The sequence below is a fragment of the Podarcis cretensis genome (genome assembly GCF_951804945.1).
Source record: "Podarcis cretensis genome assembly, chromosome: 2".
In the NCBI taxonomy this organism is placed as follows: Eukaryota; Metazoa; Chordata; class Lepidosauria; order Squamata; family Lacertidae; genus Podarcis; species Podarcis cretensis.
The window spans coordinates 101896525-101916227 of record NC_137171.1 but is presented as its reverse complement, the minus strand read 5'-3'; the positions used below and the strand labels follow the sequence as shown (position 1 = coordinate 101916227).

The window sequence follows — 19703 nt, the reverse complement described above, 5'->3', positions numbered from 1 at the left end:
TGTAGTCCAAGACATCTGGAGGACCTGAGTGTGGAGAAGTCTGCAGTAGAGAAATTAAAAGGACAACCCTTGTTTTGGAAGACTCTGGAGTCCAACATTTGAACTAGCAGCCTTGAAAGAGAATCATATCTATAGTCTTTTTGCTTAGTTTAACATTTGCCACCATGCCAATAATAATAATAATAATAATAATAATAATAATAATAATAATAATAATAATAGAGTGGTCTTCAGGTAGTAACTAATATGAAGACTGAAATCTCCTAAGTGACCTGTCTTGCTTCAGTTTTCCAAAAACTATTAGGGCAGACTTTTAACTTTTTCTCACCTGCTGCTACCCAGAGAAGCCTATAGATTAGGCTTTCCTGCTTATTTTTCTGACAAAACTAAATCCTAATATCTGCACCCCACACATTTTATATATCAGCAACAAGAAAACCTTGACAGAAAGCCGACCAGCTGTTTACGTAATCATCCCCTCAGTTAGTGATGTTCAGAGGTGAGTTTTGATTCTTATGTAGACAAAATAGCATTGTCCACACCCAAAAGGGAGGTGTCAGCAGCCTCAGAAGCAGAATCTGGATGTTTGCAGAAACACAAAAAGTATTTAGGAACAATTTTGGGGGGAGGGAACCGTTTCCCCAAAACTGCTCAGTGAGAACTGAGCATGTTCAGTAACCATGAAACATTGTGTTATTGGGCAGGGGAGCAGGCTAGAAGTGGGGCCGGCCCTACCATTCGGCAGAGTGAGGCAGCTGCTTCAGGGGGCAGATACTGAGGGCTGGGGGCTAAACAGAATGGAATGTGTCATATGTTAGGTTTCCAGATGTCCCTGTTTCCCGGGGACAGTCCCCAGATTTACAAACCAGTCCCCTGACAAAATCCTATCATTCCTACTGGCGTTGAAAAGTGTCCCCAGATTTATTGGAAAAAAATCTGGTAACCTTATCATACGGCCTGCCCTGATGTGCTAAGCTGGCCTGCAGTCCTCAGGCGTAGCGGAGGATGGTGCCCCATTGGCAATGAAGGACTAAGTTTTGACTGCCTGTCTTTTGGGCTTTTGTATAGGGATGTGGCAGAAATTTGTTTCTGTTTGCATTAAAAAGCCTGGAGCTGACCCTAAGCACAGTTCCCCAAACGTACAGCAAAGGCATAAAGGATGTGTGGCGTGCCTGGGCAGGAGCAAAAGGGCTATGCCACCTTTGCTTAGATTCCATCTATTGCCTTGGACCTCCCAGGCTCATTACTTTGTCTTTTGTAAAGCAGATGTTATGCTGATGCAGCAAATGTGGGTGCAAAGAAGTGGCTTGGGCTGGGAGCCAAACCAGATGTTGCACTAATTTAGTGACTCATGCCTGTGATTTTAGAATAAAATATTAATCCATGCAGGGCTCCCTGGTTTTCATCTGGACTGCAGCTCAATGAGAGGGGAGGTTTAACCCTTTCATCTCCACCCGTGAACCTGATGCAGTTCATCCACACATCACCACCAGCCTGGCACAAAGACTATAGGATTGTTGGCCATGGAGAGAGCTGTTTTTATAAGGGTAATTGCAGCCCTGGGGAGAGTTGTGGGTTTTTTTAAAAAAAAAATGGCATTGCAGCTAGAAGGATTAAACCCCAATGAGTTGTGGCCCCAGTGAAAATCACCCCCCCACACACACACACCAGAATTTATTTTAAAATCATCATCAGGACATAAGAACATAACAGCCCGCTGGATCAGGCCAATGGCCCATCTAGTCCAGGATCTTGTACTCAGAGTGGCCAACTAGATGCCTGTGGGAAACACGCAAGCACAATTCGAACACAGGATTCGAACAGTTTCCAGCGATTGGTCTTCATAAGCACTGCTGCCACCTAGACTGGTGGTCACCATTGCCCACAGTGGCAGTGAGTTCCACAGTTAAGTATGCGCTGTGTGAGGAAGTATTTCCTTTTATCTGCCGTCCTGAATCTTACAAAAATCTGTTTCATTGTATGTCCACGAGTTCTAGTGTTTTGAGGGAGAAAAAACTTTCCTCTATTCATTCCCTCTGTGCAATGCATCATATTATAAGCTTCCAGAGAAAACTACATGTCAGTGGGAAGGATTCCAGCTCAACCCTTTTCCTTGCGTAAGATGGTGCTCTGTAGATGGAAGCAGTTTAAAAGCTGCTCCGTTATTTTTATTTGGCTATTTAACACATGCTTGAATAAATAATGTTATAAATGCTTGAAGGAGTCATCTGGAGTCTTGGGAGGGTTAAATATATAATGCTGTTACATAGTCACCTATTTTATATTGCGGTTTTGCTGATATTAGGGCTGTGTTGTAAGCTGCCTTGAGGTGATTTTGTCAGGAGAGGCAGTATTAACCATTTTTGATACAAACAAATTATGACAGTAACATTAAAACTGAAAACCAGAATATTGCATACTTTAGTTCAAATCCGGACTGCGATGGTAATCCTATGCAGCCATCATGTGGGTAAAGTGAGAAACTTTTGCACAACCTGGGATGCCTTGACTGTTTTCCCCACAGCTGAGCTGTCTTACTGGCATGTTGTTGTTTTTCCAGCACCCCGGTTGTGTATGCTTCTCTCCTTCCCCTGTGTCTGCCTGGAACTGGAATTGCACCTTAAATGGGTATTTTGCTGAGCAGATTCTACATGAGGGCCTTGGAAACATCATTTTCATCCTTAATGGGTTTGATCTCCCTGGCTTTTTTGTTTTGTTTTGACCATTGCAGCATCAAACTACTGTCTGCAATGATGGATACTTGCAGTCCACATAACTTCCTGTACTTTAGCTCCTTCTCTTTTAGTTTACCATGGGTGCAACATCTGTATAAGCAACATCCAAAGATTTCACTTCACTTTAGATTCTGGTAAGATGAAACTAATGAGACTTGTGTGTGTGTATTATATGTATGTGTGCTCTAATTCAGATTTTTAAAAAGAGAATATATAGATACTTAACACACACTTTTTCTTTGGCAATCACTCGTAGCTGAGTAAGATTGTCTTCCATGAACATGGTCTTAACAGTGAGTCTGTAAGTGACTGTGAAGGCCAATTCTGGATCCACACGTCCTTCCACAGTGGGGACATTGGTTTCTAGGCAGGAGCTGATCATGATGAGGGTTTGCCAAGCATGCCTTCCTCTTAGCTCGTTTCTCCTTTTCGTCCTGGGTTCATGCTTCTTCAAAGTCCATGACACCTTTGGTAAAGGCTGTACTCCAACTGGAGCGCTCGGAGGCCAGTGTTTCCCAGTTATCAGTGCTTACAATACATTTTTTAAGATTTGCCTTGAGAACATCTTTAAACCTCTATTGTTATCCACCAGTATTTCGCTTTCCATTCTTAAGTTGGGAATAGAGTTGTTGCTTTGGAAGATGATAATAAGGCATCTGAACTATATGACCAGTCCAACAAAGTTGATATTGAAGTGAAGAATCATTGCTTCGACACTGGTGATCTTTGCTTCTTCCAGTACACTGGCATTAGTTAATCTATTGCACAGTCCTGGCTTTTCAATAAACACAGCACATACTTAAACTATGGAACGATGACCACCAACCTAGATGCCTTTAAAAGAGGATCAGACAAATTCATGGAGGATAAAGGCTAGCAATCGGTACTAACCCTGATAGCTTTGCTTGATCTCCAAAGCTGGAGGCAGTAATGTTTCTGAATACCAACTGCTGGAAATCATAGTAGAGAAGAGTGTTGCTGTGCTCATGTCCTGCTTTCAGATTTCCAAAATACATCTGGCTGGTGCCTGTGAGAACAGAATGCTGGACTAGATGGACCATTGATCTGACCCAGCAGGCTCTTCTTATGTTCTTAATGGACCCACATGACAAGTAGCATCCCTACTTGTAAACCATATGAATAGTTTGACATTCCTGGTAGAAGGTCTACCAGGCTTGCATGTTGATTTATGGAAGTGAGTCGTGTGCAACTTACACTTAGCAGGAGCAATGCCTCAGTGCCTTCCGTATGAGCTGTTTCAGGAAGATTCTGGGCATCACAAGACAAGACAAAGATGTTCTCTCCCAAGCTCACATTTCCAGCATTTCTTCACTCCTTTCTCAGCGACATCTACGTTGGCTTGGTCATGTACACAGAATGGAAGATGGCAGGATCTCCAAGGCTGTGCTTTACAGGGAGCTGGCTTCAGGCACCAGGCCTGTGGGCAGACCAACTCTTCATTATAAAGATGTCTGCAAATATGACACGAAGGCTGGCATTGTTAGCCCGCCATGTAGGAGTCCCTTGCAGATGACCGCAATGCCTGGAAACAGACAGTCAGGTTGTGTCGCCACAGCAGTGCCCAGGGGAGGAATGACCACTGGGAGGAATGCAGAGAGGGGAAACATCATGGTGAAACTGAGTGAAACTGGGCATGCCTCCATCTGTCTCAGCTGCAATAAAATATGCCTCTCCCATATTGATCTCTACAGCCGCTACAGGTGCTATAACTTTCCAACAGTTTTACTTTACCCTTGATGGTGTACTCTTCCATTGTCTCTCAAGCCAGATAGATGCCAACAACTTATTGATATTCACAGGTTGTCAACAGAAGCATTTCAAAGGGAGGGTTGAATTCTTTGTAAATACAAAAGAAATGTGAAGGCTTTTGGTTTATCTCCAGGAAGCCATGTTTTACATTAACAATGCTATCTTCCTCTCTCCCCTACTGTCACCCTCAATTACCCTGCATAAGATTACTTCAAACTAGATCTGCCGGTTGCCCAGGAATTGCCATTTTGTTCTCCCCCCCTACTGAAACAAGAGCTAGGTAGTAAACGACAGATTCAATTGAGAGTATTGAGATCTTATTCCTGGTGGGCTGGATACCTGCCTAGACAAAGAGCTGCTGTATATATAAAAAAATAAATACAAAGAGTTCTTTTGTGCTTTATAGAGTCATATTAATAAAGTCCTCCAGGACCAGGGGCTCAAAATGTCTTTGCCTATAGCCTTGATAGACAAAACAAATATAATGGCGCCCACCATTACAGGGACTAAAATAAAGAGCAGAAGATAACTGATCACTGGAAAGGTCCTTGACAATTATGGTTTCGATTCCGTATCCATGGGGATGGCATTGCTTCACTCGTTCCATTCCCCATCTTCAGAATAACAGAGCTTCAAAGATGGCAACTCTTCCGGAACAAAGGCTGTTTGAAGGAGGGAAGGGCATATTTGCAGGCTGCAGCTCTTGGGGAGAAAAGAAAGGAAAATAATGCAGATCTCATCAGAATGTAAGAAGAGCCTTGCCTAAAGTGTCTGTGTGTCCTACTTTACAGGTGCAGTCCTCTGAAGTCCCACCTCTGTTTGAAGGAGTCCTCTACTTGAACGGCTAATCTGTCAGAATCGGGTCTAAAGGTAAAGAACCGTAAGCAGGGAGGGAGCACCATGCAAAAGAGTCAAACCCCAAGTGACACTATATTTCTGCAGCATTATATATATATATATAATTGAATCTCAATTATTTTTATATTTATATGCATCTTTCCATCTACATATCTATTTTCTGTAATTTCCCCCATTTCCAGCAATCAAACAAATGTGAAGTTGCAGTTTTCCCATTTCTGTCAATTAAACAAATGTGAAGTTGCCTTCTACAAAGTCAGACTAATTGTCCGTCTACCCCTGTATTGCCTCTCAGACTGGCAGTGGCTCTCCTGGGTCTTTCTTTGATCTCATCCTTTAAAGTGTAGATGCCACAGATTGAACTAGAGACTTCTTATGTGTAAAAAGAATGCACTCTACTGCTGAGCTTGTGTTGCATCTATGCCACTGAGCACTCTTCTTCACTGGCGGCTGCTTCTCATGAACACCTCCCTCCCCCCTTCTCCTTCTTTGTCCGCACTGCTCTTGACATCATTTACCCACCCTGCCCTTTAATTTGATTGGCTGTGACAGCCTATGTGATTTTTGCCAGTGGTGATGTGATGCGACACCTGACATACTAACCATCCTGCATACCTGTGGAGATATGCACACCCCATGCCAATCCGAAGTATGCAAGGCCGCAAACTCCACCAGTGGGGCAAAGCGGAGCTAAGCACCATTTCATGCTTCCTTTTCCCATCCATATATACCATTCATGTTTTGTACTAAACTAGAATCTTCCATGAAGATATTCCCAGACAGAGAGAGATTCCATCTTGTGCTTAGCTCCCAATTACTTTTAAACTTGTACAGTGGTACCCCAGTTGACAAAATTAATCCATTCCTGAAGTCCGTTCTTAAACCGAAACCTTTCTTAAACCGAGGCGTGCTTTCCCTAAAGAGGCCTCCTGCCGCCGGTGCCCTTCCACCATTCAGCTTCTATTCGTAGACCGAGGTAAAGTTCGCAAACTGGAACACTACTTCCGGTTTTGTGGAGTTCGTAAACCGAATATAGTGGTACCTCAGGTTAAGTACTTAATTCGTTCTGGAGGTCCATACTTAACCTGAATCTGTTCTTAACCTGAAGCACCACTTTAGCTAATGGGGCCTCCTGCTGCTGCTGCGCCGCCGGAGCACGATTTCTGTTCTCATCCTGAAGGAAAGTTCTTAACCTGAGGTACTATTTCTGGGTTAGCGGAGTCTGTAACCTGAAGCGTATGTAACCTGAAGCATATGTAACCTGAGGTACCACTGTAACTACATTAATATGGATCATTAAAAACCTGGGTGAAAGAAACTATTAAGTTTCTTTATTAAGTAGTTTGTAAACAGGACTGTTGGTAAACCAAGGTACCACTGTATTTTAAAAAGGGATAAGGAAAAGCTTTGGAAATGTTTTCACACGGGGGGCGGGGAGAGAGAGAAAAACTGTGGATGCCGGGGTGTGTGTGTGTGTGTGTGTGGAGATCACCAAAGATAACTTGGGGGTTGTTTTCCCCCGCCAACCCCGGGGAAAAAGTTATCTCAAACTAACCCTTTTTGTGTGAATGAGGTCATTGGGTTCCTGAAAGGGCATGAAGGAGACTGGGAAACAGATTCAGATTCCAGAAGCACAGCTGTGGCTCCAAACAAGATGCTGCCAAATGTGTGTGTACAAGGAGAAGGCATGCCGATGGACTGGTATGACAAGTCTCAAGAGGATCTAACAAAGGGCGGCCACTGAGCCAAGCGACGGTGGATGCCATCACTCTTGGAAATGTGGCACTGGCATAGGCAAAAAGAGCCGTGCCTTTCGATACAGGAGAAGTTAAAGGTTTAACTCCACACATCTGGATGTATTTCCATGGGCATCTGGTTGGCCACTGAGAGAACAGGATGCTGAACTAGATGGTCCTTAGCCAGGAGGAGCAGCAGTCTTACAGCAGAGTCACAGAAATCAGGACTCCCAAGATGCAAGCCGATCTGTCGCCGACCAAATACCTTTCCAAGCCTCTTCCTGGATTTGTTTATGAAAGCCTTATCCATTGGCAATGAAAACAAATCTTTGCTAATTGGGGCTGCTGCTGCTGCTGCTACTAGGTCACAGGGCTCTCTAGGAAACCAGCTGAGCCCATGCTCAAACTGTTCCTGGATTGTACCACTTTGGATTATATGGAGATGATTTTATGGCCGCTCCCTTTTGTGTGTGTGTCTACAAATACTAAAAGGGACGCAGGTGGCGCTGTGGGTTAAAGCCTCAGCGCCTAGGGCTTGCCGATCGAAAGGTCAGCGGTTCGAATCCCTGCGGCGGGGTGCGCTCCCGCTGCTCGGTCCCGGCGCCTGCCAACCTAGCAGTTCGAAAGCACCTCCGGGTGCAAGTAGATAAATAGGGACCGCTTACCAGCGGGAAGGTAAACGGCGTTTCCGTGTGCGGCTCTGGCTCTGGCTCTGGCTCTGGCCAGAGCAGCGATGTCACGCTGGCCACGTGACCCAGAAGTGTCTCCGGACAGCGCTGGCCCCTGGCCTCTTAAGTGAGATGGGCGCACAACCCCAGAGTCTGTCAAGACTGGCCCGTACGGGCAGGGGTACCTTTACCTTTACCTACAAATACTACACACGTATGTATGTGTAGATTGACTCATTTGGTTTTTATTAATTGAATCTGCACACAACCGCAGAGGAGGACCCATAAACTACATTGGATCTACATTAGTTGCCCCTACTCCTCAACGAGACTTGTAATCAGGCCTAACTTTTCACACTGATTTCAATGGGAGCTGCATTCACAACCGATTTCAAAAGGACTTCTGAGCAGACTTGGTTAGGACTGTGGCGTTAGCCTGGATCCTTCATGTTTGGATTGTGAATGCATATATTTCAGCTGATGCTATCTAAGCAGGAGAGAGTCCTGCTACCTGAGGTTTTTTTTAAAAAAATAAAAAATACTTGTTTTAAACCATAAGTAACTTTTTTAAAGAAAAGAAAGTTTGCCAGGCTAATTGGGGATGGCTTTTTAGTCAATTTAAAACATTTGTAATTGATAAAGTGAGATTGCCCTGCTTTTTCAAGAGAAAAGAAGGAACACATTTCTAATGTGCTTATACTTTTTTTTAATTAAAAAAGTTCTATTTAAATAATTCAAAATGGCCACTGAAAAGTGCAAATTTCATCCACCATGAAGACCATGAAGACCATGCTGCCATTTCCTTTTATAGCTAGAATCCAGAGTGAACCTGTTTTGTGTTCTTAGATTAATTACCTTGTCAATTTTTTCTTCAAAGCCTGAAAAGGCGTAATTTGAAGGTTACTCCTTTCTGTAACTTGATGAAGGGTATAATGATTCCTTTTTAGCTACACTAAGCAGATGGGGTATTGTTGTGAGATGACATAACATTAAACAGGGTAGATTAAAATTCTTTTCTTAGGTAGATTGCTTTGGTGGGGAAACTGGACACACCCTTGTTTCTAGCATCATTTGCAATGAAAAATCTTGATTATCTACTGAGGAGCAGAGGGTAATTAAAATCTTACACATATTTGTTTCTTTACTGGAGAAAAGGGTTATCCCATCCCATTCTGAATTTGTGTTCAAACATCTTTATTGGCAAAACTTCACAAGCCATGTAAACTGGCCTAACATGTGGAAATCTAGAGTGAAACGATGCAGTATAATCATGGGTGTAACCTGGGGGGAGGGCAGCTGCCCCCCTTCAATCAAGTAAAACAAGAGAAATACTTAACTGACCAATAATGGCGGTTCGAATCCCTGCGGCGGGGTGCGCTCCCGCTGCTCGGTCCCAGCGCCTGCCAACCTAGCAGTTCGAAAGCACCTCAGGGTGCAAGTAGATAAATAGGGACCGCTTACCAGCGGGAAGGTAAATGGCGTTTCCGTGTGCGGCTCTGGCTTGCCAGAGCAGCGATGTCACGCTGGCCATGTGACCCGGAAGTGTCTCCGGACAGCGCTGGCCCCTGGCCTCTTAAGTGAGATGGGCGCACAACCCCAGAGTCTGTCAAGACTGGCCCGTACGGGCAGGGGTACCTTTACCTTTAATGTTGGTGCTGCCCGCCAACAAAATCCTGACTCTGCCCATGAGTATAATCCTGATTTTTTAAACTCTGAAGTAGAAGAGAACCTAATATTTTCCTCCCTTCTAAGGCCACATTCACACCATAAATTCAAAGCACTTAAAGAGTTTCCAGTGAAGAGAGGTGTGGGTTTTTTTTTGGTTAAGCCACTGTGGAAATTGTAGTTCTGTGAGGGGAATGGAACTAAACTCTCAGAACCCTTAACAAGCTACAACTCCCAGAATTCCTTGGGGGAACCATGACCTTTTAAAGTAGCATCATGGTTCTTGAAATGCATGGTGGGAATGTGGCCTAAGCAGGTCTTTTTTTTCCAGTCAGAACTTGCTGGAACTTAACCATCTTTGGAGAGGTGTCTATTTGGTGCTGTATTTGCAAAAAATCATGCTAAAGAAATTCTCTTCAGTTACTTAGGGGAACTTTTTAGTTGACTGCACAGTCTGTCCCCAATCCATTCCCTACAAAGAAAACAATTTTTAATTGATCAATCTAACTGATTAATTGATTAACTATGGCAGCTCTGTTTTTAATACGGTACATTGTACTGGCACCAATGTAGACGTCGCCCAGGATTTCTTGAAAACTGGGGAAAGGGTTAGAGGCAAGTTCTGCACGTCCTTTTAGAGCTGTACGCAAAAATGAAATGTAGCCAGAGCTATTAGTCTTGCTAACATCTGTCCCATTGAAATGTATTAGCGTTAAAAGTAGGCTGCAGGATATATTCACAGTTAAGCATTTTCAGTGCAAATATAATGCATGTGGCGGGGGGATGCTAAAAACCTACCAGACTTTCCCCTTGTTTGTTGTTGTTTAGTCGTTTAGTGGTGTCCAACTCTTCGTGACCCCATGGACCAGAGCACGTCAGGCACTTCTGTCTTCCACTGCCTCCCGCAGTTTGGTCAAACTCATGCTGGTAACCTCAAAAACACTATCCAACCATCTCGTCCTCTGTCGCCCCCTTCTCCTTGTGCCCTCCATCTTTCCCAACATTAGGGTCTTTTCCAGCGAGTCTTCTCTTCTCATGAGGTGGCCAAAATATTGGAGCCTCAGCTTCAGGATCTGTCCTTCCAGTGAGCACTCAGGGCTGATTTCCTTCAGAATGGAGAGGTTTGATCTTCTTGCAGTCCATGGGACTCTCAAGAGTCTCCTCCAGCACCATAATTTAAAAGCATCAATTCTTCGGCGATCAGCCTTCCCCTTGTTTACTCATTGTTTAAGAGCTGGAAGCTCTTTTGGTGCCATCAGTGGTGTAGCAAGGTCAGGTGGTACCCGGTATGGAAAATTTCTTGTCTCCCCTCGCCCCATTAAAATCTAGTTGGACTCCAATGAGACTGCGATCTACTCACAGTATAAAAATACTGGCTGTGACCCATTGTCATGAGATGTTGAGCTTTTTTTGGGGGGGGGGAGAGGGTTGACCAAAGTTGTTGAGCTGTTTTTTTTTGGGGGGGTGTTACAGGGTTTGGGTCCTGACTTGAGGCGGCACGCTGAATGTCACCCCCCTCGCTGATGACACCTAGGGCGGACCACCCCCACATTGCTCAGCCCCCAGGTGCTATCATCCCTTGGGTTACCACATAGGAAGTGTGATTGCCTTGCAATGCCAATATGTCATCACATGGTCAGGTTGGGCCGTATGATGACATTACAAAGCCAGTTAGGAGAAAGAGCAGAGAGCATGGGTGTCAAGGAGGGTACAATGCTGCTACCACTGTTGCATGTAGCCATCCTTACCAATCAAAGTGTGTGTGTGTGTGTGTGTGTGTGAGAGAGAGAGAGAGAGAGAGAGAGAGAGGGAGAGAATGCTTTGTAGGGAAGAATGTTCAGAAGAAGTTTCCCCTTCTTCTGGATCATGCAATGTGTCTTTTGTCTTGATAGTTTTTTTATTAAAGATTTTCTTGAGTTATTTTTAAATTCCTCCCTCTATGAGGAGGTCCAGCAGCCATGGCCCTGCTAGTTCAGCTTATAACAGAACAGTTGAGCTCCTTTCCCACCTGCTGAAATTAGGTTTGGAAGAAGCATTATACAGTGGTACCTCGGGTTACATACGCTTCAGGTTACATACGCTTCAGGTTACAGACGCTGCTAACCCAGAAATAGTACCTCGGGTTAAGAACTTTGCTTCAGGATGAGAACAGAAATCGTGCTCTGGCGGCGCAGCAGCAGCAGGAGGCCCCATTAGCTAAAGTGGTGCTTCAGGTTAAGAACAGTTTCAGGTTAAGAACGGACCTCCGGAACGAATTAAGTACATAACCAGAGGTACCACTGTACCACCACCAATGTAATAGGTTGTGGTGCTTAGTTGTGGTGCATGTGCAATAACCACGACAGTTCCTTTGGCCTGCGAATATGCCCAGGTGCCCAGCCAGGTTGGTGACAACCCCCCCCCCGGCTGATGGCTATTCTTTTCTGTTGGCAGATCTGCCTTTTGTTTTAGCGGGTCACATCGCGGCAACAAAAAGCCTAACCCCAAGGAATGAATTAAAGTAATTTTCTTGGTGATAGCATGTGCAGCTGACATGGGAGCAGCCTCCAACATCTTGTAGGCAGCTGTGAACATCTGCGTCAGTGCCAATTAATAGCATCGTTGGTCAGGGAGGCAGCTCAGCCAACACACAAAGCTCTATTCAGCAATGATAAAGAAGTTACGCAGGTGTTCAAGGAGCTTACCCCGCCCTGACCTCTTGCCGATGAAATCTTATTCCTGAAATTTCATAGGTGCGGCTTGGGTTTTACAAAATAGTTGCACCACAGAGGAGCTGTATTCAAATTACTGCGTTCCTGATGGTCTCAGTTCCTGTCTTTTCTGTTTGGCATTTTCAAGATCTCCAGCACTCTCACTATCTGAGATTCCCAGCAACTGGTGTTCATGGGTAGACTGCTTCCAGCACAGGAGGTACTGCACAGTTAATGTGGCTATTGATATCCGTGAACGTCTCCCCACCTCTTTGAAGCCATCCAGCCCAGCCACCCTTGCTGCACCTTGAGGCAGCAAACTCCATAGTTTAACGGTGCATTCTGAGGCATGCTGCTTCCTTTTGACTGTCCTGAAGTTTCGACACCAGGATTTCTTCGTAAAGTTTTCATTCTGGCAGATTCCACAGTAGAATCTTCCGAAATAGTAATAGTAATAGTAATAGTAGTACAGTAGTAGCAGTACAGTGGTACCTCAGGCTAAGAACTTAATTCGTTCTGGAGGTCTGTTCTTAACCTGAAACTGTTCTTAACCTGAGGTACCACTTTAGCTAATGGGGCCTCCCGCTTCCGCCGTGCAGCCACCGCGTGATTTCTGTTCTCATCCTGAAGCAAAGTTCTTAACCCGAGGTACTATTTCTGGGTTAGCAGAGTCTGTAACCTGAAGCATCTGTAACCCGAGGTACCACTGTAGTAGTAGTAGTAGTAATAATAATAATAATAATAATAATAATAATAATAATAATTTAAAAAAACAAGCAGTTGGAGTTGGCTGTTGAGAAGGAAACTTGAGAGAGAATCTCCCCCCCCACACATATTTCCATACCAATCTGTGTGAAACTCCAACCTGTTTTAAAGGTGGAGGGGAACCCCAGTGGTGTATAATAGATTTGATGTTTCAATGGGGAGGGAAAGGGAAAACTAAGTTGTATGAATGGCAGGCAGAAGTCACCAGCATCGGTGAGCATATTAATTAAATTAATTACTTAAATTTATAGACTGTTCTTCACCCAAAGATCTCAGGGCAGCTCGCAATTATTGCAACTTGGTTATAAAAGGACTGCACACCAGTGGTGCAGCAATAAAGCTGCTAGCACATTTGCAAAGCTTAAGCAGGGTCTGGTGTGGTTTCAAACTGGATGTGGGACTGCAGAGGGTTGACCCCCGGGGTTCCTTCCAACTCGACACTTCTACCATGTCTCTAACTCATGAAGATGTAGTGCAGAGAAACACACTCTTTAAGCTGAAGGGCCATGTTACCTTCTGGACAGCCTTTCTGAGGTCCGCATGCCAGAGGTAGGTGGGGCCAGGGGCAAAAGTGTGCAGGGCAACAAAAGCAAATTTTACCTTTGCACAGTACACTGGTTCTCTATCCTGCATCCAGGCATGCAAAAAGCATTGTTGAAGGACACAGCTCTGAGTGCCACCGCACATTGTCCTGTGGGCATCTGGTTGGCCGCTGAGTGATCCATTTGCTGGATATTAGATAGGCCACTGGCCAGCTCCAGCAGGACTCGTACGTTTTTATTCCAGCAGGACTGGTGAGGAGCATGGTCTGGGAGAAAGGGATGTGGTTGGATAGGGAGTGTGGTGAGAAAGAGCCAGGTAGAGAGGTTTGGAGAGCCACATTTGATCCCTGGACCTGAGATTAGCCAACCCCTGATGCTGTGTTTAAAGTTTTTGTTGTTGTTTAGTCATTTAGTTGTGTCCGACTCTTCGTGACCTCATGGACCAGAGCACGCTAGGCACTCCGGTCTTCCACTGCCTCCCACAATTTGGTCAAACTCATGCTGGTAGCTTCGAGAACGCTGTCCAACCATCTCGTCCTCTGTCGTCCCCTTCTCCTTGTGCCCTCAATCTTTCTCAGCATCAGGGTCTTTTCCAGGGAGTCTTCTCTTCTCATGAGGTGGCCAAAGTATTGGAGCCTCAGCTTCACGATCTGTCCTTCCAGTGAGCACTCAGGGCTGATTTCCTTAAGAATGGAGAGGTCTGATCTTCTTGCAGTCCAGGGGACTCTCAAGAGTCTCCTCCAGCACCAGAATTCAAAAGCATCAATTCTTCAGCGATCAGCCTTCTTTATGGTCCAGCTCTCACTTCCATACATCACTACTGGGATAACCATGGCATTAACTATACGGACCTTTGTTGGCAAGGTGATGTCTCTGCCTTTTAAGATGCTGTCTAGGTTTGTCATTCCTTTTCTCCCAAGAAGCAGGCGTCTTTTAATTTTGTGACTGCTGTCACCATCTGCAGTGATCATGGAGCCCAAGAAAGTAAAATCTCTCACTGCCTCCATTTCTTCCCCTTCTATTTGCCAGGAGAGGTTGCTTCCCAAACCAACCCTGCACTTGATCAGTCTGGGATAGCTCTGTTGGTAGATGATGAGACTCTTAATCTCACGGTTGTGGGTTCAAGGCCCACAATGGGCCAAAGATTCCTGCATTGCAGGGGCTTGGACTAAATGACCCCCGGGATCCCTTCCAACTCTATGATTTCATGATTCATTTGTTGCAAGTGACTCCCATTGGAGTTTATTGCGCCGCGGAATGAATGATGCATTCAAAAGGAGCTAGCAATACAAATGTAAAACGATGGTCACAGGTTAAAAGAATTAGGGTGTTCCAGTGAATCTCTCATTACTACTAAGAGACACGCTCTCTGTTTGCTTTTACCCAGATGCAATAGGTTCCACCGGAATTGCATTATTAAAAGCAAACATGGAAATGACTTTTAAACGACCTGAGTCAGCAGCAGCAGCAACAACAGCAAGAACAACAGAATTCCCACACTCACTAAGATTTATGTGCAAATACTTCATAAAGTTTGGAATAATCCTTGCTTACGACAAAATGTTTGGAATAATCTTTGAAGGACCAGTTTCTTCATTTGTCAAGATGGTGGTAAATGCGGACTGAGAACAAGCAGCCTGAGTCAATATTGTCTTCTAAATAAGCTTGTAAGCAAAGGCTGATCCTTTATTTCAACACATAAACAGGGCTGAAATTTTGCTGGTGTTTCAAAATGAACACTGCTGAAAACACACGACAAGGAAGCAAGTGTAGAACATGGGAGAAAAAAGCAAAGTAGATACAGCAAGCAGTTCTGAAAAAAACAACACACACACACACACACAGAGAGAGAGAGAGAGAGAGAGAGAGAGAGAGAGAGAGATATTCAGCATTTTCCTAAATCAGGTAATGCCTTTCTTTTAAATCAAACACTCAGGACCTATTAAATGTGATACTAATGGTGTGCTTGTTCATGATGCCATGTTTAGAAAAATTAAATACAGCTGCTGGGAAGGGGGGGGGTTATTATCAAGGTCACAGCATGCTGGGAGGGGAGGGTTCAGCCTTCCTTCCCCAGCCCCGATCTCCATCAAATTGGCCTTTTCCCTTGCAGCAATTCCCATTGGTGGCCAGATAGCAGGAAGGTATATTCATCAGAATAAGCATGGAGATTGGGTCTACACCCACACGCTCACGAACAGTAAAAAATTCCTAGTACGTGGTTAATCCATTGTGCTGAAACATGTATTTTTATACCTTAAAGGAATTACACACACACACACACACACACACACACACACACACACACTGGAAACACAAGAGTATACCTGAGAACAAAATGAGAAAAATTGTAATGGCCATCAAGGGGAATGATCAGCCTGTTGATTCAATAGCTGAAATTTCAAGGTCGTCCAGGGATCTGCAAATGGACAGATGTATAAATAAGGCAGTCTCCTGGAAATGAAGAAAGCAGCTATGCCTGCTTTTGTATAATGATTCATTATACAGGGACACATGTTTCCCAGCTCTGGTAATGGGGAGTAGGTCCCCTTGAGCTCATTTCTGGGTAGACATGTACATTGTATGGACAATAATTGTGCTGTTAAACAACTATGTAGAAAATACTTCAAACTCATGCGAAAGTGGTTCTTTGTAAGCTTAATCAGTCAGGGGAAAGGGGCCAGTTTTGGGACAGGGGAGAGTTTGGAGAAGGGACACAGCTCAGTGTTGGGTCATCTGCCTGGCATGTAGAAGGCCTCAATCCATCCACCATCTCCAGGCAGGGCTGGGAGAGGTTTCCTGCCTGAAACCCTGGAGAGACACTGCTGGTCAGTGTAGACAATACTGAGCTACATGGACCAATGGTCTGACTCAGTGCAAGGCAGATTCCTCTGTTTCTACCAGAGTAGCAGATCTGGCTGCTGTAAAAGTCAGGTTGAGTTTGTGATATGGTGAACTTAGTAGAAAATGCACATGTAATTCAGGCCTATGAAAGTGTCTGGGGATTTCCTTATTCCAGAGTATTCCCTTTCTCTCCGCCCCCCACTCCTGAGCCAAATCTCACATCCTTTCCCTCAAACCAGCCACCCCATTTTCTCTCCTAGTTTCTATTTCCTTAACTCTCCCCCAGCTCCTTTCTTTGATTTTTAACAGACGCTTTGGCGCCCAGCAGATTCCTTCCATTTCATGATGTCACACTGGGGATTCTCGGCAGATCTGGTAACTTTCGTTTTTTGGCGGCTGGCCACTTTCTGTATTAACGCTCACACTCACCGGGGTTTTCTCCGAATGAGAGGTGGGTCAATTTATGTCGCTGCTCGCCCGGCCTTTGGGGAGCCCCACAACTCACGAGCTCTGGAAGAAACAGGAGAGAAAGTCAAGTAGTGGCTCTGGAACATGCAGAGTTCAATTTCAGAATTAAGTGTGACTGAGTCCTAAAAGGGTCCTGTTGGGGCACTTAGGCAGATGTTATCTCAACCACCTTTTCTTTCTGATGAAGTGGCTCTGTGCTGCTGAAAGGGGACACCAGCATTGGTGAGGAAGCAACGCAGCCAACAAGACTTGCTATATGAACAGGTCATACACTGGGTAAGATTGTGGGCCCATTTCAACCAGTATGTTTACTCCGAGTGGCAGTGCCCCTACACCTGGTAGGCTTTAACTAGCCCTGCCATCCAGTCTCCTTTTAAGAGAGCCAGTGTGGTGTAGTGGTTAAGAGTGGTGGACTCATAATCTGGTGAACCGGGTTCGCATCCCCACTCCTCCACATGCAGCTGCTGGGTGACCTTGGGCTAGTCACACTTCTCTGAAGTCTCTCAGCATCATTCACCTCACAGAGTGTTTGTTGTGGGGGAAAGGAGAATGTTAGCCACTTTGAGACTCCCTAGGGTAGTGATAAAGAGGGATATCAAATCCAAAATCTTCTCTTCTTCTTCTTAACTGGAGAGGCCAATGTTTTCACCTGGGATCTGCCCATGCTGTGCTCTAGAGCTTCATCTCATTTGCACAGTCTTCATTTTCAAATTGCTACTGTTCTTTGGCTGCTGAGTTGCCACTCGCTCCTGGTTTCTCACTCCCAGCCTACTGATCTTACAGACTGTCCCTGTGGTCAGAAGGCTATGGACCAGTGAAATGATGAAGTGTCCTGGGGACTAGATACAAAATCCAGTCATTGCATGGAGCAGTTGATGATTATGATGATCATATGAAGTAGGTTTGGCTAAGAGGCAGTGAATGGCCCAAGATCCCCCAGGAAGCTTCATGGCCAAAATGTGAACTGAACTCTGGCCTTTCAGGTCTAGTCCTACAGTGTAACCACATTGGAAATAAGCAGCTATTCTATCTTTAAAAGGAAATAAGCAGCTATACTATCTTTAAAAGACATCTGAAGGCAGCCCTGTTTAGGGAAGTTTTTAATATTTAATGCTGTACTGTTTTTAACACTTGATTGGGAGCTGCCCAGAGTGGCTGGGGAAACTCAGCCAGATGGGCGGGGTATAAATAATAAATTATTATTATTATTATTATTATTATTAGCTCTTAGCTCTTAGGAAGGATGAGGGATGCAACTGGCACTTGGCACGGGAGATAAGGCGAAAGATGTTATGTGGTGAACAAGGCCAGGGAATTTTATATGTCCCAGAACAATGCATTTAGCCTTGTATAAGGTGATACGAGTAGAGGGCAATGTGATCTGAGGGTATTACTGGAAATCAGTACCCATCTGGTATCCAGGAAAGGCTACTTAAATTATGAAATGGAATTAATCCCTTGCACAGGAGAGGCTAGGATTGCATATATTGATCTAATTAGGAAAGCAAGGGAATGACTTACATTAAAGCTCACAGATCTGGGACGTGGATCCACCACCCTCCTTAAAAACAATATATTTGCTATTGTGAATACATGTCCCAAACTGAAAGGCCTCTTTCTGGACATGTTGGTCATCTGTTTTGGACCTGGTTATAGGCAGCCCCATTCTTTCTCCTTCCTAACAGGTGATTCTCTCTCTCTCTCAGCTAACACAGTCAACAATCTGTTCAGCTGGAGACACTACCCAGTGGAGATGTTTAGTGGGGCCAAATTCACACCATAAATATAAAGCTCTATGATGCAAAGTGTTAAGTTGTGGGTGAACATATCAGATGATACAGAAATTCTTCAAACAGCTCTTGTTTATTCACAGGCCAGAACAGAACTGGGCTGAAGGGTTCAGCCAACCTGCTTATATAGAGCTCAACTACAAGGCAACAGTAACAACTTTCTGTAACTATCCAATCACTGAACATCACTTTCAATTCCTTATTTGCATATGTGGACCTGAGTGAAACCTATCTACCGTATCCCCCTGTAGGCCCAGGGTGAGAACTTCAGTACATAACACAAAGAATCTTGGGAGCTATGGTTTCTTAAGGCTGCTGAGAGCTGTTAGGAAGCCCCTGTTCTCCTCAGAGTTACAATTTCCGGAATGTTTTAAGAATTTACCCCTCTTCCACAGGGAGCTCTGGGAATTGTAGCTCTGTTCCGAGGGCGTGTTTTAAATGTGCATTGGATGTGCTTTAAATGTGTGGCATGGACCTGCCCCATTGAACTCAATAGGGCTTGCTTATGAATGGAGAGGGCTGGGAATGCCTCCTGTCTAAACTCTCATCTTCCCTAACCATGGGGATAATGGCCCCAAGGTTACCAATCCTAGCTGTAAGGAGGCAAGTCCTCCCGGGTGTGAGGATCTGGATTGAGACCCAGGTGCCACAACTTTAATTCATTTTTCCTTCCCAGGTGTAAGGGAGCTATTTGTTAACTTTTCTCCTGTGCTAATTGATCATTTGTTTTATAATTAGAAGCCAACCATAAATGGACCTTCTGCTTTTTTGTATCTTGTTGAGCAAGAAGTACCTGCTTATGTGATTCAGCCTGTTGATGGCTTTCAAGAAAGCAAGCACAAAATCATTATCTGAATGTTAATTTATTTACTGAAGTGTCTAAGAGGAAGGCGGGGTTAGGAGTATTCTTAGTGGTAACTGTAATGCTTCCAAGGAACAAGAGAAGAAGAGGAAGAAGAAGAAGAAGAAGAAGAAGAAGAAGAAGAAGAAGAAGAAGAAGAAGAAGAAGAATCAAACAATCCCGTTGTTGATTGGTACCAACAGTCTAGGTGGAATTACATTTCTTTTGCCGCCATGGCAATTCGCATCTGTAAGAACGCATCTCATCCAAGCCACATTAAATACGTTCTTCTTCCAAGCCTCTTTTGCTTGCCAAATATTCTCCAGACCTT

At 44.5% G+C, this 19703-nt stretch overlaps 2 long non-coding RNA genes across 3 annotated transcripts in view; one reads left to right on the top strand and one right to left on the bottom strand.

Moving 5' to 3' along the window:
• LOC307209292 overlaps positions 1 to 19703 on the top strand; it is a 152238-nt gene that overhangs the window by 51486 nt on the left and 81049 nt on the right. The window lies entirely within an intron of this gene.
• On the bottom strand, positions 5167 to 18428 carry LOC307209249. Of its 2 annotated transcripts, XR_013835474.1 has the most exons (4): positions 18263 to 18428; positions 16703 to 16783; positions 15757 to 15848; positions 5167 to 5207 (listed from the first exon to the last, which is right to left on the bottom strand). It is a non-coding gene; the product is annotated as an uncharacterized lncRNA (long non-coding RNA). The 2 variants fall into 2 exon arrangements; XR_013835475.1 differs by lacking the exon at positions 5167 to 5207 and having other exon boundaries at positions 15499 to 15848.